The 25,349-nt window shown below is 50.4% G+C and overlaps 2 pseudogenes; one reads left to right on the top strand and one right to left on the bottom strand.

Annotated features, from left to right (window-relative positions):
• LOC142426208 (glyceraldehyde-3-phosphate dehydrogenase-like) overlaps nucleotides 1-24,608 on the bottom strand; it is an 82,137-nt pseudogene extending 57,529 nt beyond the window's left edge.
• On the top strand, nucleotides 1,109-1,248 carry LOC142426908 (U1 spliceosomal RNA; annotated as a pseudogene).
• Nucleotides 24,609-25,349: the final 741 nt, after the last annotated feature.

Below are 25,349 nucleotides of genomic sequence, written 5' to 3'. Positions count from 1 at the left end.
GCTTAACCACCCCCCCCCCCCTACACACACACCAGGACTCCTTATAGACACTCTACCAACCGTCCCTCCCACACTCAGCCACTATTACAAGGAATCTTGCCCTTGTGCCCAAGAGACATGCATGAACCTTCATAGCAACGTCGGTCACAACAGCACCCCCACTAGGAACCAGCCAAATGCTCCCCGATGGCATCATGGGGATCACTGGAAAGCTGTGCACCTGTGACTGTACTGGCATTAGCCATCGACATCATCCTGGGTGCAGCTCAGAAAGCAGGGCGTTGAGTGGAAACAGTAAATGAGGACGAATAATTGAATTGTCATGAAGTTGAAAAGCACACACACAGCTACATTCGGCTGTTCAGGGCTGGGTACATACGTAGCAGAACTATCCAGACGGACAAGAAATGGATGACCAACTTCAGCAAGGCGGGCTGCTCTTCAGTGGCCTCTGGAAGAGGCGCATGGGGTTTCAGAAGGAAGAATGAGTCTGTCTCTTTCATCTGGGTAATGGCCACACACGTGCTCATTTCATGTTTATTCTTTGAACATTTTCTTTGTATTGCATGCTTGTGTTAGTCTGGGTACTTTACCGAAACAAATCCTCAGAAATTCAAATGTATTAGAGAAAGTTTTATATAAAGGTTAAGTGTACATCAAGAAAATATCCCAACCCAGTGCTGCCCAAGCCCACAAGTCCAACATTAACCCATATGTCCAACACCAATCCACAAAGTCCTCCTCCATCCTCACAAAACACACACAATGATGCCAACTGCAGGAGGAAAGCAGAGTCAGTGAGCATGTAAGCATCTCAGTGCTGGCAGGGGTCTCCACACGGCTGCTCCAGCACCCAGGGCTGCATCGGGGTAGGCTCATGTGGCTTCTCTTCAGGAATGTCTTACAGGAAGTGAGCCTTGCCAGCTGAAGCAGGAAACTGGCTAAGGCAGCTGCACTCTGGTCTGACCATCACAAAGCAAGAGACCCAAGAACTCGAAAGGCAAGGTTCACTGAGCCATTTATCCCTCCGTCCTTCAATTAACCCCACATGTGTTTATCAGCCAGGTTGGCACAATAAACTTTAATGAACTCAATGCTTCATTAAAAAAAACGAATGACAGGTGGTTTTCCCAGGGCGAGGCTTATCCATTGCACTCCGGATGTGCTGACCCCTGCGATTTCCCCAAATGTGGGAAACTCGACTGCATAATTTGTGGTAGTGGGGGTCTGCGTTCGCGCTCTCCCCTAAGGAAAAAAAAAACAAAAACGAATGAAAACAAAAGGTCATGGCAGACGCGAAAGGTTGCGGGGTGGTGAGTACCATTCCTGACTTCAAAGTCTATCCGAGGAAGCGGCTCGATTCTCTTTCGTAAGTCGTGACCCCGTGGCTGCAGCAGCGGGCTCAAACATCAGAACAATTCTGAGGATGGCATGGGACTGGGGGTGGGTCATCCTGTGGTCTGCAGGGCAGCTGGCCCCTGACAGAACAGTGACAACGTCTTTCATTAGCTTGGTCAAATACTGTAGCAGAGCCCTGTCAAACCAAACAGGGCTGGGGGTGGGGTGGGGTGGGGTCGGGGAGTTGGCCTGAAGACAGCCTGAAACCTCAAAAAAGCACAGCTGGGCTCTGCAGGTGCCAGCCAGCATCCCTTCCAGGCACCACCCCTGAGCTGGTCCTGGGGCCGGCTGAGGGTGAAGCCAGGAGACAACTGACCAAGGAGGGAGCAGGGCCACCAAGTGCCACAGGCGAGCTAGGAGCCCAGAGCCACACTCTGCGTGCAGCCTCTCCAGGACATTCTGCTCCCCACCCCGGCTCCCTCTCCCCTAAGCCCTCTCCCCCTGCCCCAACACACACAAACACACACAGCACAGAGGTGGCTGTGTGGTAGGCGCTCAAGCCGTCTTTACTGGACAAGCGAGATGTCTGCGTTCCTGCTCGCCTGTGCCTATTGAGCGCTTACGACGGAGCCAGATGTGCCACCCCATCCTCTGCCCCCTCCACTTCACCCTCCAGTGGCTCTGAGAGTCAGGCACTGACTGCAGGCCACCCATTCCTTGGAGGCGGCTACTGAGGCTCCAGGTGGGCAGGCTTAGGAGCCCCCGTGACAGCTGGGAAGGATCAGATGACACCAGGTATCTTTGAAGGCCTGACTGTTTTAGAGCAGCCTGAGATTCACAGAGCCACTGTGCGGGAAGCTCGTTCCCCACGCAGGCACCCCCAGTTCCCCTGCATTCCTGGGGCGCTTTGTGATGGCAGATGAACCGACGTGGAGCATCATGACTGGAGGTCTGCAGTCAGGACGAACGCTCCGTGGGTTTTGTCATGTGTTCACCTAGTGGTGCTTATGTGCTGGACTGTCATCTGAAAGGCCAGCAGTTCAAGCCCAACGGGGCTGTCAGCTCCCATGAAGAGCAACAGTCTCGGAAACCCACAGGGGCAGCCCTGCCCTGTCCTCTGGGGTCACTATGACTCGGCACCGACTCGATGGCAGTGAGTTTGGTTTGCTTTTTATGCCCTGTAATTTCACCGCCCTAAAAACACTCAGTGTACCACCAAGTCGTCTCCCCTCCCTCCCCTGAAGCCTGGCAGCCAGCGATCGTGTTGCTGTAATGAGAACATATTTTAATTACCATTTGATACTAGGAAAACCTCAGGCAAGACCACACAGCTGGCTGGTGCCCCAGAGAACTGCTCACAAGATCTTCATCCGTTCTTCCTGGTCCCACGTGGTTGCTGGGTGGGGGTAGCAGGTGAACCAAGGGATGCGGAATACGTGACCCCTGCACGGGAGGTCTCCGTGCAGCGAGGGGAGTGTCAACCAGCTGGGCCGCTCCTCCTCTGCTGGGCAGTGGGTGAGACCCAGTTCCCCGGCTCTGCCTGCCTCTTTCTCTGGCTCTGTCAGAACAGGGGCAGGGGTCGCATTCCACCTCCCATACGGCAGACCACGGATGATTCCTGGTCCATGCGTGTCATGCACAGCCCACGGCCATCTGTCAGGGAGGCTGGCATCTTGCTATGATGCTGAACAGGTTTCAGAAGAGCTCCCAGAGTAAGACAGACTAGGACTAAAGGCCAGGCAATTTGCTCCCCAAAATCACCCACAGAAGCCTGTATGGTCCACAGCCATTAGATCTCACTGGGCCTAACATCTCTAACAACAACAACAAAAAAAAAAACAGCTGCTTGGCCCAGGGTCGGTGGACCCCAAGTGCTTAGCAATCAGAGTCCTCACTCTAAAGAAGAAGGCCAAGGGGTGACTCCTCTCAGAGTTCTTTAAGCCCCAAGACTGAATCTCTTCCCTGGAAGATGGGAGAGGCGTGTGGAAGGGCAAGGAGAGCCCTTTGGTGCTGTTTAAGCCACGCTAGCTAGGAGGCCTGACCAGGAGACTCCAAAAAGCTCACTGCCCTTGAGTCAATTCTGACTCACAGTGACCCAAAAGGACAGAGTAGACCTACCCCTGTGGGTTTCTGAGGCTGTAAATCTTCACATGACGAGAAAGCCTTGTCTTTCTACTGCAGAGCAGCTGATGGTTTCAAACTGCTGAGCACCAGGGTTCCTGACTGGGAGTCTAAGGGTTGTGAAATAACAATGGTGTGACAGTTACATCATCTCCTTTCAACTTGAGTGAAGGGGTGGAGGCTAGCCTGTCAATCAGGTCATAGCCAATGAGGCCTCTGTGTGGGCATGGCCTTCTCTTGGGGATTCTGGGAACTCCTGTCTTCCTCCCTGGAGAAGGGACAGACACTCTCTGCTTCACATTCTTGTTGACAAGCCACATGGAGCTACGCTGATGGAGACAGAGCCCTGGAGCTGGAGAAGCCACATGGAGACCCACGCCAGCGCTGAGATGCTTCCACCACCCCTGAATCCACAAGACGTCCCACCCACTGGTCTCTGATCTTCCTGCATTCGCCATCGTTGCATGTGGTGCGTGAGTCTGAAGAGGACTTCATAGATTGGTATCAGACATATGGGCTAATGTCAGACTTAAGGACTGGATCTGGACTGGGCTGGGATGTTTTCTGAATATACAATGATGCTATTATAAAGCTCTTATACACACATGAGTGTCTATGGATGTGTTTTTTCTAGTCAGCCTAGACTAACACACCTGGTTAGTACTTCAGAGGCACCTACAAAGGGCCGGGTACCACTCTCAGTCACAGGCCAGTCAGCCTGGACTGAAGGCGGCCCACTGCCTGTATTTTCTAACTCGGGATTAGCTGGAGTCCAGCCCCTCTCATTTGTTGACATCTAGACCATGGCTGCTTCCACACATTGGAGGCAGAGGGCAGTTATTGCGATATTGGCCGTCTGCCCTGCAAAGCCTGGCATAGTAACTCTCTGCTTCTATTCAGAATGTGTTTGCCAACCAGGGCTGTACTTGGCATGCTTAATCGCACTTGATCACATTCCTAGAAGTAGGAAGTGTGATCACTGTGAATCCCATTTTATAGATGCAGTGGTCAGAGAGGCAAGTCCAGATCTGAACGCAGTCACTGCAGTACCAGAGCCCAGCACAGAAATAGCCACAGGAGTGGAAGAGCAAGGATGTTGCCACTCTGAGGGCTAAGGTGCACCTGATCCAAGCCATGTCCTCTTCACTCGCCTCGTAGGCATGTGAGAGAGGATAACGGAGAAGGGAGACCAAAGAGGAACGGCTGCATCTGAAGTATGGTCATGCCAAAGAATCCTGAAAGTACTGTGGACTGACAGAAGATCAAACAGGCCTGTCTGGGAAGAAGAGCACCCAGAAGGTTCCTGAGAAGACAGATGGCAAGACTCGGTCTCACCAAGTACTTGGGGCATGTTGTCAGGAGAGACCAGTCCCTGGAGAAGGACCGCGCTGGGAGGGTCAGTGAAAAAGAGAAAGACTGAGACGGATTGGCACAGGGACTGCGGCGATGGACTCAAGAGTAATGATGGTGAGGGTGGTGCAGGACTGGGCGATGGTGCCCTCTATTGTACAGCGGGTTGCTATGAGCTGGACCAACCCTACGACACCTGTTAGCAACATCACACTGGGGGGCACCGTACCCTGAGGTCTGTGATCAATTTAGCAAAATTACAAAATATTGAATTTGAGTTTCAAATAAGCAGTGGATATATATTATATATTTTGGGAAGGGTCAGCATGGCCCATGTGGTCTTCGAGAATTGTTCCTGCTTGTTCCCATTGGGTCCGCTCTGGCTCATGTGACTAATGTACAAAGGAGCCTCATAGGGTAGTGGTTACATGCCGGGCTGGTGCTAAGCACAAGTCACACAGCTCGAGACCACCAGTCACTCCTTGGGAGAACGATGGCGCTTCCTACTCCTGTAAAGTGACAGTCTCCGAAACCCACAGGGGCAGGCCTGCCCTGTCCGAGGGGGTCACTGTGCATCAGCACCGACTCGATGGCAGGGAGTTTGGTTTCTGGTTTTGTGTCCAGTGGAAGAAAACATTGCCAGTGTGAATTCATGGCAACAGCTCTTGTGCCTCGCCGGGCTCTCGGATGGACTAAAGTTCAGGTCCCCCCTGCTCGTGACATGTCCAGAGCAGGTGAGTTGGACCGTCTTCTGTTGTGATGCAAAAGATTCCATGGGCTGATTCTCGGCAGTAGATCACCAGGCCTTTCTTCCTAGTTTGGCGTAGTCTGGAAGCTTCGCTGAAGCCTGTCCGCCCTGGGTGACCCCGCTGGTATTTGAGACGGTGGTTGTGGAGCTTCCAGGGTCTCAGCCACAGGAAGGCCACTATGACACTTGTTAACATTTTAAAAAAACTATTCATTATTCAAAATCCAAACTTCACTGGGCACCCCAGATTTTATCTGGCACCCTGACTGAGGGTCCCAGCAGAAGGAGGGCTCCGTCAGGAAGCAGCCTGAGCCCTGGAAAGGCCTCCTTCTGTGGTCAGTCTCTGAAGGGAGGCTGGCTGATGCATCCCAGACCTCTGGCCCACAGAGGTCACTTCTCCGCAGGGCATTTGGACTCGTGGCCAAATGGCTTCAGATGGGCGCAACCAGGAGCAAGAAGGACGCCCCCCATCCCCCCCCCCACACACCCAGGATGAGGCACAAAGCTCCTTACTCCAGTCCAACTGCAAGCTTACAGCTGCCTCCCTCCCTTCCTTCACCTCTTCCCTCCTCCTCCTCGTCTCTCCTACGCTTTTAGCATCCTTGAGATGGTGTGGAAGTTTCAAAATGAGAGGGAACAGGGGACAGAGGGGGGAATATAGCAAGCCGGAGTGACAGCCATCCAGGGCCAGAGGGTAGGGGTGTGGGCAGCCAGGGAAGAAAGCGTGCAGGCTCAGCGGTGGGGGATGGGAGCGGGCCGTCTGCTTTTTAATAGACTAAGACATAAAGGCAACATGATTCACTTTGAACAGGCCACCTGGATTAGATGGAAGTTAATTAAAACAATCCCTCATTTCCCGAGCGTTTAAAACTTCTTAAGTCTCACTCGGGGAAGGGTGAGGCAGGACTTTTTTATTACTCTTAGATGGTTGTTCAGAAGGCCCATAAATACATCTCCTCTTCCCGTGACCCCATTAATCTTGCCGCCTCTCCTGCTCCTCTCTGCCAACAATCAGATCCCAGTAAACAACCTCAAGTGAAATTTGGAACTGTCAGATAAACATTAAAAATGCTTCTCTTGTCCTTTCCCATTGATGGTCCCATTAATATTGTAATGGAACAAAAAGTTATGAAAATGAATGCATGCTGGTTTTGGAAATGAATGATGCCAGCCGCGCCTGGGATACAGACCCCCATGCATATGGATGGGCTCCGGAGAGGAGCGTGCTGCCTGCGCCCACAGGAGGCTGTGCGCCGACGGAGACCGACAGTGGGCACGCCGGGGTCCAAGGACACAGCACACAGGCATAAGGAGGGTGTGGGGGGGGGGGACATGAAGTCAAGGAATTGCACCCCAGAAAGTACTGTAAATCCACATTCACCGCGCAGCTTTATTCAGAGTAAAGCATTAACCGTGTTCTCTATTTTATCGCTGCTGCCCTCCTCCCTTATCTGTTTCCAGTCAGTGCTTGGGATTCTCCGGAAAGATACTCGGATACCCCAGCTGATAAGGCGCTCTTGACATTTCTGGCCCGTTCGTTTTCCCATGCAGAGGCCTTTTGAATACGCGAGCGTGCGTGTGTGTGTGTGTGTGCATGTGTGTGCGTGTGTGTGCGTGCATGTTTATCTTCCTGATAAATGAGGTCCTAAAACCCAAAGCTCTGAGGCACGAGAACTTTAGGAGAAGATGGATGTTTGAGGTGTTTCTTCCCATTTCCAGTCAGGCCCCTCAGCAAGGGAAGAGCCTGAAAGCTTTTCTCCGTCCACTTCCGTCAGGCCGTCCGGATTGCAGAGGAAGCCCTTCCCTGGTTTGTTTGAGTGCCTTCCGACCTGAGGGACTCTTCTTCCCGCAGGACAACATATATCAGACAACGTTCCGCCGCCGTCCAGAAGGTCCTCACGGGCCGTCTTTTCAGAAGTGGAACGCCTGTGCCTTTCTCTGTCTTCGTCTGGACACTCTGCTGAGACCTGTCCACCACAGGCGACCCTGCTGGCATTGGAAACACCAGTGGCTTCTCTCCCAGGATCACGTAAGGGGGTGGGGTGGATGGAGGTTTTAGAGTCAAAGAATCATGGTTGACGCAGGAAATGAGGACAGTATCTATGTACCGTGAAGTTGGGCAGGAGAAGACGCCGGAGCCCTGATTGTACAGTGGTTCAATTCCTGGCTGCTAACTGAAAGGTTGGTGGTTCGCATCTACCAGCAACTCTTCGGGAAGAGACCTGATGATCTGTTTCCATAAAGATAATAGTTGAGAAAACATGACTGGGCAGTTCTACTCCATCACACTGGGTGGGGGTGGGGGTTCTGAGTCAGAATCTACTCAACAACAACAGGACACACAATCAAACAAACACGAACAAGAATAAAGGGAGCCAGCAAACAAAGCCCCTGGCACTGACATTCTGGGCAGAGAGATTTGAATCACCATGTCCCCAAACTCCTTCGTGGGCTGCCGGTGGGCAGGGCAGTGGCACGCAGAGCCTAGTCTGGTACCTGGCACGTATCAGAGGCCCCAGATTGGCCTGCCAGAGGGAGAGAGAAAGGAGAGGAGGAGCAGTGGGGGATGGTCATTTCTCTTCCTCTGCTGGGACGTCTTGCTCCATCCACCTGCCAGTCCCAGGCATATCAGCTTCGTATTATCTCGGAGGACTGGCTGGAGGCGAGAGGCTGAGCACAGTGCCGTTGGGCAGAGGAAGGAGCCAAGGAGACAGACTCTCCACGTGACTGTCTTCTTTCTGTCTCTTTGGTTTTCACCCGCTTTCTTCAGAAGGAAGGTCTAGCGATCTCCTTTCAAGGCATTGCAACCTGGCAAACCCTATGAGCAATGCTCTCCACGGCCGCACATGAGGGACATGGGGTAGAGTCCACTCAATGACACTGTGGGTTTTGTTATTGTTGGGTTTGGGTTTGGGCCAGTGGTATTTGTCATATCAACCTTAAATGCAGGAGGAGGGGGATGAGACCAAAGCCCACCCCTAGACACTTGAGCCTACTGACCGTTGACTCCCCTACAAGTCCCCCCAGCAAGAGCCGGTTACGTCTCCTTGCTGCACTACAGCCACTCTGGGTTTCCGGGAGGTCCTGCGCAACACCAAGGCAAGCGCCTGGCTTGTAGCACAACTCACCAAATACATCGTGGTGGATTCATAGAGTAGTTTAAAAAAATAATTGCCCACATTCAAAATGCACTGTCATTGAGTTGGCGCTGCTTTCTACTGACCCTACAAGACGGCAGAACTGCCCTGTGAGTTTCTGAGACTGTCACTCTTCACTGAAGTAAAAAGCCCTCTCTTTTTCCCATGGAGGGGCTGGTGGTTTTGAATTGCTGACCTTGCAGTTAGTAGCCCAACATGTAACCAAGACACCACCAGGACGTCTTAATCACGCCTCAGATTACCTTAGCCATGCTTCATGTGACGTGCAATGTGGTTAGAGACAAAATACTAGTTTCTCAGTTAAGACTCCGGTTTCAATGTTGGCCCTGTCTCTGACTCATAATGTGACTTTGGGTGGGGGAGAAGACTGTATTTAAGCTCATGGTGCCTCAACTAGGGAGCTCTGGTGGCCTAGTGAGTGGGTTACATGGGCTGCTAACTGGAAGGTCAGCAGTTCAAAACCACCACCTGCTGAGAGGGGGAAAGACGAGATTTTCCACTTCCATAAAGAATGACAGGCTCAGAAACCCGCCGTTTGCTCTGGGTCGGAACCAACCCCATGACAGTGAGTTTGATTTGGTTTTGGTGCCTTATGTTTTTTTAATCTCTCTCAGTAAAATCACACGATTGTCCTGGGATGGAACCAATGGTTTGCACTCAGCCACTCATGGAAAGTTGGTGGGTGGAATCCACACAGCAGAGCCACAGAAGAAAGACCAGGCCACACACTTCCATACAGCTGACAGCCAAGCGAGCCCTGTGGAGAAAATCCCCTCTGTAACGCACAAGGTCTCCGCACACTGGAGTCAGCACGATGACAGTGGATATTTTAAAACAAACAACTTGTTAATTTTTAAGTAACTGCACGGGAGACAAAACTTAAAATTCAATCCAACACGATTTTTCATGTTTCTGTGTGTTCGTGTTGAACAGGTACACAAACAGAACGCACTCCGATCCTGCAGCGCCTGCGCGTGCAATTCGGTGACGGTGATCACATCCTGCAGGTTGTGCCAGGGTCCTCGCCGTCTCTTCTGAGTTGTCCTCCCCATTCGACGCTCACTGTCGCCTCGGGGTCCTGTCTCATCTTTTGACTTGCTGCCGTTGAGAACACAGGGCTCAAGGTAGATATCGCTGACATGTTACGTTCCACTCGGGGAGTGATCTTCAGCAGGCCCAAGGAGATGTTTTCTGTTTAAGTGTTAGCAGTTCATTCAGAGATTCACCCAGAAAGTCTGGAATCCACAGGGATTTAAAATATTGTTCAGACTCCCCCCTTCCTCCCCATACCAACCCCACATTTCATCAGGATTTTGATTTTTCACAGAGTCCAGTAACGGTAGCCAGGCACCCACCACCCAGTTTTCCCAGACACATTGCAAAGGAGGCCGTGGTTCATGGGGGCCATTTCCCGGCCCCCCTCCTCCAGGTGAATTCGGAGCACCTGTTGTGTTTGGATGGCCGCTTGCAAGTTTGTAAGAGCCCAGGCACTATGCAGAGAATGAGGAGGTAAAACAGAAGCACTAAATCATACGGTATTGGAAGCCAATGAACTGGGATGCCCCTTGAAACCATGCCCATCAACCCCACACCAAGGAACCAAATCCCACGAGCACTTAAAATTGGATGTAAACAGCCTCAGAGAGAGAGAGAGAGAGAGAGAGAGAGAGAGAGAGAGAGAGATTGTTGTAAGTCTATCTCTGGCGAATTCCACTCTTTACAGGCCTACCACCTTTGCAGTAATTGGCCCTGCAACCTTGTCTAAATCAATGCGATTTGCCATCACCGTTTACATCCCCCTTTCTCCCCTGCCCTCCCCCAGTCCCCACTAAGAACCCCTGCTCATGAAGGGTTTGTTTTTCTCTACGAGTGAGTTCATGCAATAGTTGTCCTTTTGAGGTCGGCCTCGGTGCATTTCTCGCAGCACGACGTCTCCGAGCTGCATCACTACAGTGAGTGGCATGCATCATGATGGTGTCTGCTACTGGCCCTGGGGCATATCTGACACCCATTTCATCTAGGGTTCATTTGTTGCTGGTATGCCCTGGGCTTCTGTCGGTTATGGGGCACAGTAGTGCAATGAACCCGGCTGTGGGAGCGTCCGCCTCGGGCTCTGCTTTCACATCTGTTCCGTCTGCAGGTTGTCTAGGAGTGAAAATGCTGGGGCACGAGGGCATCTGTTTTTAATTTCTTTTATTAATAAATCATTTTATTGGGGGCTCTTACAGCTCTTATTACAACCCATACATCAACTGTATCAAACGCATGTGTACATATGTTGCCGTCATTTTCAAAACATTTTCTTTCTGCTTGAGCCCTTGGTATCAGCTCCTCTTTTCTCTCCCTCTCCTCCCTCGTGGACTCCTGATAAATTATAAATTATTATTATTCTCATATGTTATACCGACCTCTGTCTCCCTTTGCCAACATTTCTGTTGTACATTCCCCGTGTGTGTGTTTGTTAATACATTGATCATTGACGTTGATTCCCTGTTTCTCCCTCTTCTCCCCCTACCTCTCCCCTACCCTCATGGTATCACTACTCCCACTATTGTTCCTGAGGTGTTTGTCTCTCTTGGATTCTGTGTGTTGAGAGCTCTTATCTGTACCAGCATACATGCTCAGGTCTAGCCGGATTTGTAAGGTAGACCTGGGGTCATGATAGTGGGGGTGGGGTGAAGGAAGCATGAAAGAACTAGAGGACTGTTGTGTGTTCCGTTGGTGCTATGCTGCACCCTGACTCATTCCTTGTGACCCTTCTGTGAGGGGATGCCCAATTGTTTATAGATGGGCTTTGGGTCTCCACTCCGCACTCCCTTCATTCACAATGATAAGATTTTTTGTTCTTTGATGCCTGATACCTGATCCCATCGACACCTCATGATCACACAGGCTGGTGTGCTTCTTCCATGTGGGCTTTGTTGCTTCTCAGCTAGATGGCCCCTTGTTGATCTTCAAGCCTTTAAGACTTCAGACGCTATCTCTTTTGATAGCCGGGCACCATCATCTTTCTTCACCACTTTTGCTTGTACACCCGCTTTATCTTCAGCAATTGTGTACACCCGCTTTATCTTCAGCAATTGTGAGCATCATGGAATGTCAGTTTAATAGAACAAAGTATTCTTGCATTGAGGGAGCACTTGAGTGGAGGCCCAATGTCCATCTGCTACTTTAATACTAAACTTATAAATATGTGCACATAGATCTATTTCTCCATCCTCATATATAAATGTGTTTACATATGACAGTACAACGTCTTAAAATCCACCATTCCCTCTGAAACTAGCACCCTCCCTCACATCATTAGTCCTCAAAACTCTTGCTTTATCTCCTGCCTTCAACCCCCAAAGACCTATTTCCTAGCTCAGACTTTCCTGTATCTTCATCTAGCGTGCCTCTTTGATTCAGCGTTTGGTTAGAAATTAAGTCGTTGTTCACAGAATATGGTATAGAAATAGTCTGCTTTGTTCTTGTTGTTCTTGTTTTTGTCATCTCTCTCTGCTTTCCCTAGCTTACCAGCTGTGCCATTCTTCGTCCCTACCTCATCCCCCATAGATGCAGTCAACACTTTCTCTTCCTAAAATCCAGCCCTTAGCATGACACTCGGACTCAAGGTGCTACTCAGTCTTTACTACCTCCCATCCTCCCTTCGCCTGGTGGTCAAATCCGTCTGTGCTACGGACATGCCCTGCCCTCCTCTCCTGCCTCTGCTCCTCCCCTGCAGACATAGTCTGCTTGTCTCCGAACTTATCAGCGACACCTCCTAGATTCTTATCCCCAAGCCTCTCCTCACTTTCTTTTCTCCTTGGCATGCCCCTTTCCTTCCTATTTTTCTACTTTATTCCTTCTTCACCAGAGCCCTGGAGACATCATGAGTTAGGTGTTGGGCTGCTAACCACAAGAGCAGCAGTTCAGCCACTCAACAGGAAAAAGACGGGGCTGTCTGCTCCCAGGTAGATTTACAGCCTCAGAAATCCTAGCGAACAGGTCCACCCTGTTCTAGAGATGTATTCCATTTGATAGCAATGAGTCTTCCTCATTCAAGACCAGGCTTGGTCAGACATCTTTCACCACTTTCCTTCCTCCCTGGAGCAGCCACCTGGGAGCATTCTATTTCCCAGGATCACCCAGGTATCCTGGAAAGACCATTGACTCTGGACTCCCATGAATCTGAGTTCCAGGCTTTGCACCACTGCAAAATGAACGGTCAAACATTCCAACTCAGTGACACCTTTCGGAAGATTTCCAAGGCTGGAAAGTCACAGATAGCCTTGTTTCTCCCCCGCCCCCGCCCTACCCCGAGAAGCAGCTGGTGGGTTTGAACTGCAGACCTTTCAGTTCTCAGCCCAACACCTAACCCACAGCTCCAACCGGGGCTCCTTCAATGGATGAAGACCTTGACAATGGGCTTACCTTCAATTTCCCTCAGCTGTGCAATAGGAGAGGGAAGTCGTTGTTCAAGGTGAGCGTGTTGTCATCAGGATTAAAATGAAAATATAGATGTGACATTCCAAGCACATACTAGACACCTGAATGAGCACATTCATTCACACCCACCCTGCTCTTCTGAAGCGTGGGATACCAAGTGTGCGATTCAAGAAACAGAACTTCACAGTAGATCAAAGGACCTTCGTTTCCTTCCTCCTGGGCACTATCTCTATGAGTACAGGTTAAGATGTCAATGACATCACACTGAGCTAACAGCTGTCCGCAGCCCCCAGCTCTTTTCTGCATAAACTGTTGCTAGGCTGGAGCTCTGGTGCCACAGTGGGGTAAGACTGGGCGGCTAAGTACAAGGTCGGCAATTCAAAGCTGCCAGACACTCCAAGAGAGAAAGGTGAGGCTGCTCCCACTGAAAGGTACAGCCCCAGAAACACTAAGTAGCAGTTCCCCCTAGACTGTCGGGGGTGATGAGTCTGGGTTGGCTTGGTGGACGGGAGTGAGTTGCTAACGCTCTAGATCTACTTGTTCAGTTGATTTTGTTGAACGAAGACCTGCTTTGTTCTTCCATCCCCCTTGTTCACGGGGTTTCTCTGAATATAGACAAGAGAGGCCCACTGGCTGAGCCAGAGCCAGCCTGGTCCCCGGGTGGTGGAATCTGGATGTGACTGACGGTCGTCACCAAGGCTTCTGCTCTTCCGAGGTCTCCCCTGCTCAGGTGACTATTATCTGCCTGCCATTGTCATCTCAGAGATCCGGGTGTTTTCAGTCCGCTTTTCAGGTGCCGAGCTTTGAATTCAGAAAGAGCGATGTGCTTCCTCTGGTTCTGCCACAGATGCAGGAACGCAGGCCAGTCAAATCCATGATGGTTGCTGATGTTTCTTTCCGCTGCTAGACTATCACGTCTGACTCACAGCGAGCCTGCGGACAACGGAAGGAAACACTGCACCATCCTCACAATTGTGGGGGAGCCCAGAGCAGCAGCCACAGTGCCAACCCATCACCTTCAGGGATTTCCTGTCTTCTGATGACCTTCAACTTTACCAAGCACACTGTCCTTTTCCACGGACTGGTCCCTCCTGGCCGCGCGTCCAAAGAACATGAAAAGAAGCTTTGCCAGACTCGCTTCTAAGGAGCATTCTGACTGTACTTCCTCCCAGACAGATTTGCCTATTCTTCAGGCCGTCCATGGTACTTCCCATATTCTTCCCCAGACCCATCATTCAAATGCAGCAAATGCATCCATCTTCTTTATTCATTATCCAGCTTTCAGATGCATGGCTCTGTCGGGGGCGCCTTTGCTCTTGAACACGTCAAAGGGGTCTTGTGTCGCAGTTTTACCCAATACAAAACATCGTTTCATTTCTTGACTGCTGTTTCCATGAGCGTTGGCTTGTGGAACCAAGTAGAGTGAAATCCATGATACCTTTCATTTTCTCTGTTTTTATCATGCTGTTGTCGTTTGGTCCCGCTGTGAGGATTGTGGGTTTCTTATATCGGGGGCTATTCTAGACAGAAGGGTGTACTGTTGTTTCAGAAGTGGACAATCTCTTCTGTCTGCCTGGAAGCTCTGATGAAACCTGTTCACCTTGAGTGACCCTGCTGCTGTTTGAAAGACTGGAGGCAGCACACAATCCACCACAGACAACAAACTGGCGCATGGGGACATGCATGGTAGCATGCCCAATGCCAGGAGAGAGGTCTCGGAATCAGGTCAGAGATGAGACACACACACACAAAAGTTTATCTTAGATGTAGAATCTGGATAATTCCTGGAACTGAGCTTGGCACATAGAGGCACTCGGTAAACATTTTCCAGACAAATAAAAGAATCCTGCAGTGGATATGCTGATGAGTTGGAGTGTTGGGTTCAAAGGACATTCACCGGTCTGGTAGAATGGTGTTTTGTAACGTATTACTACTGATGTCTGCTGTTGGAGCAGGGGCCGTGGTGAAATTCCCACACCAGATGCTGAAGCTTTGCACATGTAATGAGGAACTCAGAAAGGTACTGGCGTTTTAGCAAGAATTCATGTATAGTTACAAAGAGTTTATTTCTATCCCAAGGCTCTGATAGAGAAGCACATAGCATGAAATCCCCACCAAATCCACTGTGACTGAGTTGATTCCGATGCACAGTGGTCCTTTACAGTGTTTCTAAGACTGTAAATCTTAACAGGCGCAGACAGCCTCCTCCTTGTTCTCCCGGGTTCCAGTGGGCGAGTATGAACCCCCAGTCCTGGGGTTAGCAGCCCCACAATGACCCCGCATCCTCCCAGGGCTCCTTCCACACCTGATCCAGAAAAAACGACTTAGGTTTGGAAAGCAGGTATCCAGCCAATCACGTGGTCAGGACTGCCCCCCAGGTAAGCTGGGATTGAAGTCAGCTCTCTCAACATCAGACACGTTATTACCCATCAAATGCCAGCTACACAACACTTTCCTTCCAGTTCTGTGCAAATGACAGAAGACAACTCAAAGGATATTTTCTAAAATTTAACAGCGACGAAGATCTTAAACCAAAGAGGTATCCACCAGCAGGTAAAGGTTTCAGACCCAGCCAAGCCTTCCTCAGCCCTGGGACATGGATGATAAGAAGAGGTACGGTTGGCAGAGAGGGGAGCCCTGACCGCTGGGGCGTAGCCATCTCAGGAAACTTCAGCCGGCCAAGAATCGCGATCCTACCTCTTCCACCAGAAGAAATTGACGTTGCCGAGTATTTCGTCTTGCTTGGATCCACAAACAACGTTCCTGGAAGCAGCTCAAGAGATCGAACGGCACATTGCATTGGGCAAATGTGCTGCGCATCATCTCTTTAAAGTGTTGAAAAGCAAGGGTGTGTCTTTGAAGACCAAGGTGTGGCCTGACTCAAGCCATGGTATTTTCAGGGGCCTCGTCTATAGGTGGAAATTGGAGAGTGGACAGGAAAGAGCACAGAAGAATCGATGCATTTAAATGATAGTGCTGGCCAAGAATCTTGAAAGTACCGTGAACTGCCAAAAGAACCAATGACGCTGCTCTTGGAAGGACGGCCAGGATGCTCCTGGGAGGCGAGGATGGTGAAGTTTCGTCTCACGTTCTTTGAACATGTTGTTAGGAGAGACCAGTCCCTGAAAGAGAATGTCATGATTCACCAAGTCGAGGTAGAGCCAAAAAGCGGGAGAATTGGCACAGTGTCTACACCAGTGGGTCCCAATGGTGAGGACTGTGCGGCTGGGGCGGTGTTTCCTTCTGTTGTGCATACGGTCTCTGGAGTCAGAATCCAGCTAACAGCACCTCCCAGCCACAGCCCTCTCTCCCCGAGTGCCCTTCAACTTTCCCTGGTGGGGGCTCCGCCAGCATGTTACAGCCCCTCGAAACTGAGGCCACCATCCCCGTGATCACACAGAGGAGGCCCCGCTGGTAGAATTCCACTTTGAAGAGAATGGACTGATGCCCCCCTTAGGAACCTCAGTACCCTCTGACCCACTCACCCCACCCCGAGGATAGTGGAGCACTGCCAGAGAGTCACAACCTTGGCTCAGCTAGCTGCCGGACCCCTCACATAGCAACCTCACGTCTTCACTTGTAAAAGGGGGGCTCCCTGCATTGCCGTAAGGGTGAAACGAAAGGGTGCGTGTTAGGGTCCACAGTGAAGTGGGGCTTCTTGTTGGGTGAGGTTAAGTCAGTTCTGGCTCATGGTGGTCCCATGTGACAAAGCAGGACTGCTCCCCAGGCTTCCCCACCCCCCGCTGGCTATGTACTGGGGTCTTCTTGGGAGCAGACTATCAGGGCTTTCTCCCACAGAGCCTGAGTGGGTTTGAGCCACCAACCTTAACCACTGCCCCACCAGGGTCCCCCTGGAATGGAATAGATGGCGGGTATCATGCCTCCTAGGGCCGGGGCGCCAGTCCACTGCTCTGCTTCTTCAGGACGGAGATGAACGGGGCCTTCGAGGTAGAGGGCACAGCCTCCCCCTGGCCACACACACCAAAAAGAAGCGAGAAAGCAAAATCAAACGGCCGTTGTAATTTATGTCCTCTGCATTAATTTTCCACACTTAACTGCTGAACGGACTCGATTCTTTTCTTTTCTTAAGGACCTTTATGAATCCCATCATTAATAAAATCAGACATTCAATTAGAAGGAAACTCTGATTGAGAAGTGATCGTCTCCTCGATGCCCCCCCCCCATCTCCCTCACTCGGCGCCGACTCCCTGAATTGTCCCGGGTCTGCCCTGCTGACGCGCCATCCCCTGTTTCTCCCTCTTCTTCCCCCCAACAAAAGCCAGAGAAGAACACGGGCTGATTCCATTAACCTCCGTCAGCACTGAAATCTAGCTCTTCATTAACATGAGTTAATATGATTAATCAAAATAATGAGACAAACCTATTAAATTAGGGGGCCTGAAATGACAGGACTGGGCAGGAACAGCGAAGGCAAGAGGCAGGGATCAGAAGGGCCGCTGGGTCAGGCTGGGGAGACCGAGGTGAGGAGGGCAGGGAGCCCATGGCCCAGCCCCACCCAGGGCTGCAGGAGGGGAAGGTGCGTGCAGTGGCTTGGAGACCTTGACTGGGGGGTGGGGGGTCACATCCCATGTTTGTGTCCATCTCGGTTAGTTAGAACCAGCCCCCACCCTGCTCCTTCTTACCCTCGGTTCTGAGTTCTCAGTGGCTCTGCGCCCTCCAGGGCCAATGGAAGCACAATCAAGGAATTGCAAAGCCAATGCCGAAGTTCTCTTCCAAGTTTTAAAGAGCAAAAATATCACATTGACGACTAAGGCGTTTGCCCCAAACCGGGGTCTTTTCCCATGGTCTGTCCTGCGTGTGAAAGCTGGGCCAAGAGGTAGGAAGACAGAGGACGGGTGCACTTGACCCGCGGTGCTGATGGAACAGACCGAAGAGACTTCCCGAAGAGCAAACATGAAATATAACCGAAGACTCCTTAGTAACGACACTTTGTCTTGCTTACTTTGGGCCCATCAGGAAAGACCAGTCCTAGAAAAGAATGCCCTGTGTGGTGACGTAGGGGGTCGAGAGACAGGGAGGCTCTCGATGGGATGAACTGGTCTAATAGGCACAGTCGTGGATGCGGATTCTGATCGATCAAACGTCACAGTACAGAAATGGTCAGCTTTTCACTGTTACATCTGCGTGGAGGGTTGTCACGGGTCGCCTGACTTCATAGCAACTAACAACTCCAGGGTTATCTACTCCTGAGTTTCCTCTCCCTCCTGAGGAAGCAGCGAACTTTTCCAAGGCAGAAAGAACCCCCCCCACCCCCCGCCAGCTCGGCTGCTCAGAAGGTGTGTGACTTGGAGAGAGGTGTTTTACTTTTCGGAGGCTCATCCATGTGAACCCATCTATCACAGCGGTTCTCCACCTGTGGGTCGCGACCCCTGTGGGGGGTCGAAAGGCCCTTTCACAGGGGTCGCCCAATTCATAAAAGTAGCAAAATGACAGTGATGATGTAGCGATGAAAATCATTTTTTGGTTACGGGGTCACCACCACATGAGGAGCTGTCTGAAAGGATCGCAGCATCCGGAAGGTTGAGAACCACTGAGCTAACAGAGGGGAGTGCAGTTACTGAGTTTGAATAACTGCTGGAAGAAGGGAAACAGAGTCTAAGGGGAAATGTCTGGTGGGACCCCCCGTGGAAGTCTTTTCCCTCCTTCTGCCCCCGACTGTCCCAAGGATGATACCTTGAGATTGCGTGACACCAAAAAACCAAGGCCATCACTGTGGAGCAGATTCTGACTCTTGGGGTCCCCATGTGACAGAGGAGAACTGAACTCCATCGGGGCTTTTGGCGGTCATCTGGAAGGATGTAGCTCACCAGCTGTTTCTCACCGTGCTGGTCCTCTGCACAACAGAAGGAAGCCCTGCTTCTGCCCGGGCCGGCCCCGGCCCCACAGCTGTTCCTGGACTCGAGCCCACGGCTGCAGCTCTGGGGTCAATCCATCTTGTTGAGAGCTTTCCCCTTTCACTGCCCTGATACTGTACCCAGCCCAACGCCCGTCCCCAGAAATGGGTCTCTCTTAGTGACGTGCCCGAAGGACATGAGACGAGGGCTCAGCATCCTTACCTCTAAGGAGCACCCGGCCACATTTCTTCAAAGATTGGTTTGTCCTTTTGGCGGTCCACGGTACTTTCAATCCTCCTCCAGTGCCACATTACAAATGCATCGATTCTTCTTCCGTCTTCCTTACTCAATGCCCAACTTTCACGTGCACAGGAGACGATTAAAATGCCACGGCTTGGTCAGGCACACCTTCATCCTCAAAGAAACCTCCCTGCTTTTCAACACTTCAAAGAGATCTTGTCAGCAGATTTTCCCAACGCGATGTGTCCTTTGAGCTCTTGGCGGCTGCTTCCCGTACAAGCTGTCAAATGGGAAACTGACCGGCTCCATGAACTTTCATCTAAAAGACAATAAAATCTTTTAAGTCAAAAAGGGGCTGGCGATATGTTGCCTCACAGAAACCACTCTGTTGAGGGTGACTTCCACCTCAGAAAGTATCAAGACCCAGTGTCTCCAACCTGCTTCTCTCTCTGGTTCCACCTCGGAACAGAGGCCGGGGTGACTCCATGGTAGAATTCTCATTTTCCACGCAGGAGACCCAGGTTTGATTCCTGCGTACACGCTTCATGCACAGCCATCACCATCTGTCCGGGGAGGCTTCCATGGTGAGAGGTTCCAGTGGAGCCTCCTAACTGAAACGGACTAGGAAAAAAGGCTTGATGATCCCGGTGATCACAGAACTGCAACTGATCGCGGGTCTGTTTGACGGTAGCCAACAGCAACAAGTAAACACCTCTCTAAAACTCTGTATCTCTATTGACAAAGAGGGATCCTGATACGACACACAGAATGCTGGGAAGGCGAAGTGAGGTCCTGTTTACAAATGGCTCTGTCCCAGGCACTCACAAAACACATGTGCCTTTCCTCCAGGAAGGCTGCATCCAGAAAGAGGAAGGACAGCAAGTTCAACAGGGGACATTTGGGGTTCTAATTCTCATTGTGTTGACAGTCGTGCAAATGACCTTGTAAAGGGACTGAAGGGCTTAGGCCAACCAACTGGACAGGATCCACATGTGCGTCCATTCCAGAGAAAGGTGGTCCAACAGAAAACAGAATGCAAAACGGTTGAGCCCTATCATTAATGTCATATGCAAGGAAAATTTTGCTGAAGATAATTCATAGATGGCTTTTAGTAATATGGCAAGTAAAAACTGCCAAAAATTCAAGTCAATTCAGAAAAAGACACGAAACTTGGGCTATCATTGCTGACTTCAGCTGGATCTTGGCTGAAAGCAAAGGATACCAGGAAGATGTTTACCTGGTTTATGGACTATGCAAAAATATGTTTACTTGTGTCATGTTGAATCGTGACAAATTATGGACAAGATTGCCCAGAATGGGAATTTCTGACAACTGGATTGTACTCACATGAAACCTGTCCATAGATCAAGAGGCAGTTGGTTATTCAGATGGAACCAGGGGTGTTGCATGGTTTAAAGTCAGGTTGGGTGTGCGTCAAAGCCCTTTCCGTTTACCACACGTATGCAGTCTGTGTGAGGGAAGATCTTCAGAGGAGCTGGACTCTCTAAGGCAGGCTCATTAACACATGCAGATAACGCATCCTCGTTTGATGAAAACGGAGAGGGCTGGAAGCATTTACTGATGAAGATCAATGACTAGCCTTCAGGAGGGATTGCAACTAAATGCAAAGAAAACAAAAATCCTCACCGCAGAGCCAATAGCCAAAGTCACTACACACGGAGTGGGGGTGGGAGGGTGAGAAGTTGTCCAGGATTTCATCGTACCTGGGTCCACAGCCAGTGCCCACGGGAGCAGCAGTTAGGGAACCAACAATGTGCTGCGTCAACACACCTTTTGTAAAAGGCCTCTTTAAGGCATTAAGAAGCTAAGTTGGCACTTGAAAAAATAAGGCGTGCTAGACCTAACCCGTGGCAATTAAAGGGCCTCATCTGCTTGTGAACGACGCACAGAGGAGAAGGAGGCCCGACGAAGAATGGATGCCTTCGAATACGAAGCTGATGAAGAATATCAAATGTACCACGACCGCCCAAGGAACCAACCAATCTTTCTTGGAAGAAGTACAGCAGCATGTTCCTTCGCATCGAAGATGGAGAGAAGAGACTGTGGGGCTGAGCAGGTTCTGAGTGGACCGGTCCCTAGAGAAGGACATAAAGTGGAGGATCCGTTGAAAATCGAAGACCTTCCAGGGACGGATTGCCACAGTGCCTCCCCCGCGGGCTCAAGCATCCAGACTAGTGTGAGGATGCGTTTCATAGGGTCACCATGCGTCAGAACCAGCTCCCTAACAGCACGGGGACAGAAAGAACGTCTTTATGAGACAGACGCGCGTTGCGCTGGCAGCGGATTTAGTTATCAGAGGTCAACCACAGACCACGTCTAGTCCCCACCTCATTTTGTCCTGCCCACACCCTAAGAAGGGTTTTCACATTTTTAAATGGCTGGGGTGGGGGGTGTTTTTAACACGAATGACACATTTGATTCAAATTGTCCTGTCCATAGGAGCCCTAGTGGCATAGTGGCTATGCGTTGAGCTGCTAACTGCAAGGTCAGCAGTTCAAAACCACCAGCTGCTCCTGGGGGAGGGGGATGGGGAGGACAAGGCTATCTACTCCTGTAAAGTCACAGTCTCGGAAACCCACAGGGGGCAGCTTTACTCTGTCCTATAGGGTCTCTATGAGTCAGAATTGACTCGATGGCAGTACGTTTTGAGAGAGAGTCTGCTTAGGAGGCAGCCACACCCATTGGTTTACATATTGTCTGGAGCTAACTCAACTCTTTGAACTACTAACCACAGTCAGCAGTCGGAACCCACCAGCTGCTTCTTGGGAGAAGAATGAGACTTTCCACCTCCAGGTAAGATCTGCAGCCTTAGAAGCCCACAGGGGCAGGTCTCCCCTGACAGCAGAGTTGTTATGAGTTACAACTGCCTCGATTGCAGTGAGTGAGCAAGTGCGTGGGTTCCACGCTGGGCTGTTAACCCCACGGCCAGCAGTTCGCACTCACCGGCAGCTTCCAAGGAAAAAGAAGAGGCTTCTGCTTTACAGGTTTACAGCCTTGAAAGCCCGGATCCACTCCACGGCCAGGGGCTGGGCTGGTGTGAATGCGTCCATTAGATGGCTCACACAGCTGTGTATTGGAGCTTAAATTCTGAGCACCCGATTTGCAGAAGGTTGTGGATGACAGTCACAGTCCGAAATCCATCTGCAGAGTCCCCACATAGACTGAGCATCCATTGACTTCCTTCTGACCATTGACCAAGGATGTAGATCATCTTGCCTTCAGGCAGAGTGCTTTGGACAGTGGGTTACCCTCAGTCAGCGCAGAGAGCGCAGTCTCTTAGGGGCTTGTCTAGGTGAGTCTCACTCATCTCACTGCCTTGGCTAGAAGGCCCTGGCCCCTCCTGTAAGCTCTTATAATCTAACACTGTACATGTAGCAACAGAGGCCCCTTTCCTGCTTCGGTGGTCCCCCCTCTACACATGGAGCACCTTGTGTTTTGCCTTTGTCATTTTCAAGACTGAATAAATGTTCTCCTTAAATGATATTTTATATTGGAGTCTCTTTTGTACCCTACGACAGCCTAAACCTTCCGCTACCTGGCCATTGACAGAAAAATGAGCAGACTCCTAGGTTGGATCACCAGAAAGCAACAGCTTTTGCTGTTCATTCAGTTCCCCTAGAAAAGTCCTCAGCACATTAAGATTTAACTTATGTCCTTACCTTTTTTAGGAGGTTCATAAGAAAGATCCATTTGAATGGAGTGCCAGTGTCTTTTGCAATAAATATTTCCTTGAATTTTATGCCCGGCAAGAAGTCTGTCTCCAATTGACCTTAGATACATCATTTATTACCCCAGTGTGACTGGCATATTATAATCAGCACACAGAATCACTTGAGATTTTTTAGAGGGTACCAACAGACAAATATTCTGTACTTGAATAATTATGCATTAATTTATGTGATTATCTCCTAAGTTGTGGTTACTGATGGTCGTTTTCCATTTATGTAAAGGGTGCTAGATTTCTTTTTTAATTAATTCAATTAAATAATAACATGACTTAAAGAAATGTCAAGGAGCAATGTGGGCATAGTGTGACAGGTTTTGTGTCTACTTGGCTGGGTCAAGATTCTCAGTCGTTTGGCAGTTGAGGGCTCCCCCAAGATGTAATCAATTATCTGATGGGATCTGCTGTGAGTAGCCCAGCAGTAGTGGGAAGGTCAAGGTGCAGTTGGTCCCTTACTGAGGTCACGGCCCTCACGATGCTTCCTTGGGGAGGTGGCACGCTTCATATAGAAGTAGACATTGTGGAGGGCTTCTTGCTGGTTGGGCTTATGCATCTGGCTCATCGACCTCCAGTCCTTTGAACTTGAGCCAACATCCAAGCACATTGCCCACTCATCCCGGGAGCCATCCGAGCCGGCTGTCTGACCTGCCGACCTTGGATTCATCTGCCTCTGCATCCACCAGCTGTGGTCTTTCTGCTTCATCTTCCTGCTTCTTGGCCCATCAGCCCTGACAGCTCCACACGTCAAGAGAAGCCTTGGGTTGGAGGTCTGATCCACAGACTTGAACCCGACCGGACGAGCAAAGTCACCAGTTGTGATTCTCTTGAGAACCCAGCCTAACCCAAGTCAATCCACAGAAGAGGCACAAAACCTCAGGAATGACAAGCATCTGGGAAATATCATATTGGACACTGGGAACAACGTGCTTCTCTTGTAACCAACTGTCGTTGCCAGAAAGCTCAAGATCAAAGGGACTGCAGTTTGCAATGATACGAAGGTTCTGTAGCTGATCTGGGGGAGGCTTAGGAATACGGTGGGTAGAGCATGGTGCTGCTCACAGAAAGGCTGGCACTTGGAACCCACTGGTGGCTCCTTGGGAGATAGATGAGGCGTCTGTTCTGCAAAGATTCACACCCCCTTGAAAGTCCCATTGGTTTGATCTTGATAATGACCTCATTCTACTTCTTTGCACTTTATGGACGCAGGGAGAAGGAGAAGGTTTTCTACTCCCATGAAGTGTTATGGTCCGGTCAGCCCACAAGGATGGTTCTGCCCTGCCCTACAGGGTCGCTATGAGTCAGAATTGACTTGATGGCAGTGAGTTTGTTTGTTTGGTTTGGGTTTTATGAGAGCATTTGTCACATGGCTCAGATTTTATTGACTCACACGCCTATCTTCCAAACAAGACAGAAATGTGACACCCATCATGTCTTCATCCTCAGCTCTGACACCGTTGTTGTTATTGTTGTCTCCTCCTTGTTGTAACCCAGCAAGCGGACAACAGAAGGAAAACCCGGCCCAGTCCCGCGCCATCCTCACCCTGGTCCCTCCGCTCGGGCCCACGGTCCATCTCCTGAAGGGCTTCCTCCCTCTCGCTGACCTTCTGCTTCAGCAAGCGTGACATCTTGCTCCAGGGACATCAGATGGTCTCTCCATTCTTGATTCGAAGGAGGATTCTGGGTATACTTCTTCCGAGACTAATTCGCTCTTTCTTCTGGCCATCCACGGCACTTTCAGTATTTGTTCCAACGTCATCATGTGAGGCACCAGCTCTTGGGCCTTCCTCATTCATTGTGCAGCCGCACCTGCACATGAGGCAACTGAAAACACCACAGCTTGCGTCAACCTGAACGTAAGTCTTCAAAGTGACCTCTTGGCTTTTAACACTTTAAAGAGGTCTTTTGCTGCAGACTTGGTGGTGCACTACGCCATTTGGTTTCTTAACTGTGACTTTCATGGGTGCTGATTGTGACCTGAGTGGCGGTGTTAAATGCAAACACACACCAACCTGTTGCCCTCAAGTCAAGCTGCACAGGAGAGCTGTGCGCCATTGGGTTTTCAATGACTGGTTTCCAGAAGGAGAACCCAAGCCTTTCTCCCAAGGTCCCTCTGGGTAGACTTGAACTTCCATCCCTTTGGTTGCAGCCCAAAGCCTTAACCGCCTAGGGATTTTAGGTACAGAAAGCAAAACAAAAAACAAACTGCCATCTAGTTGATTCAACGCATGGCAACCCGAGATAGAGTTTCCAAGATTGTAAATCTTCCTTTTGGAGAGCAAACAGCCTCATATTTTCCCCACAGAGCTGTTGGTGGGTTTGAACTGCTGACCTTGTGGATAATGGTACAATGCAGCCCATAACACCCA

This window comes from Tenrec ecaudatus, chromosome 14, assembly GCF_050624435.1.
Source record: "Tenrec ecaudatus isolate mTenEca1 chromosome 14, mTenEca1.hap1, whole genome shotgun sequence".
NCBI lineage: Eukaryota > Metazoa > Chordata > Mammalia > Afrosoricida > Tenrecidae > Tenrec > Tenrec ecaudatus.
This window is presented reverse-complemented; position numbering and strand designations above follow the sequence as displayed.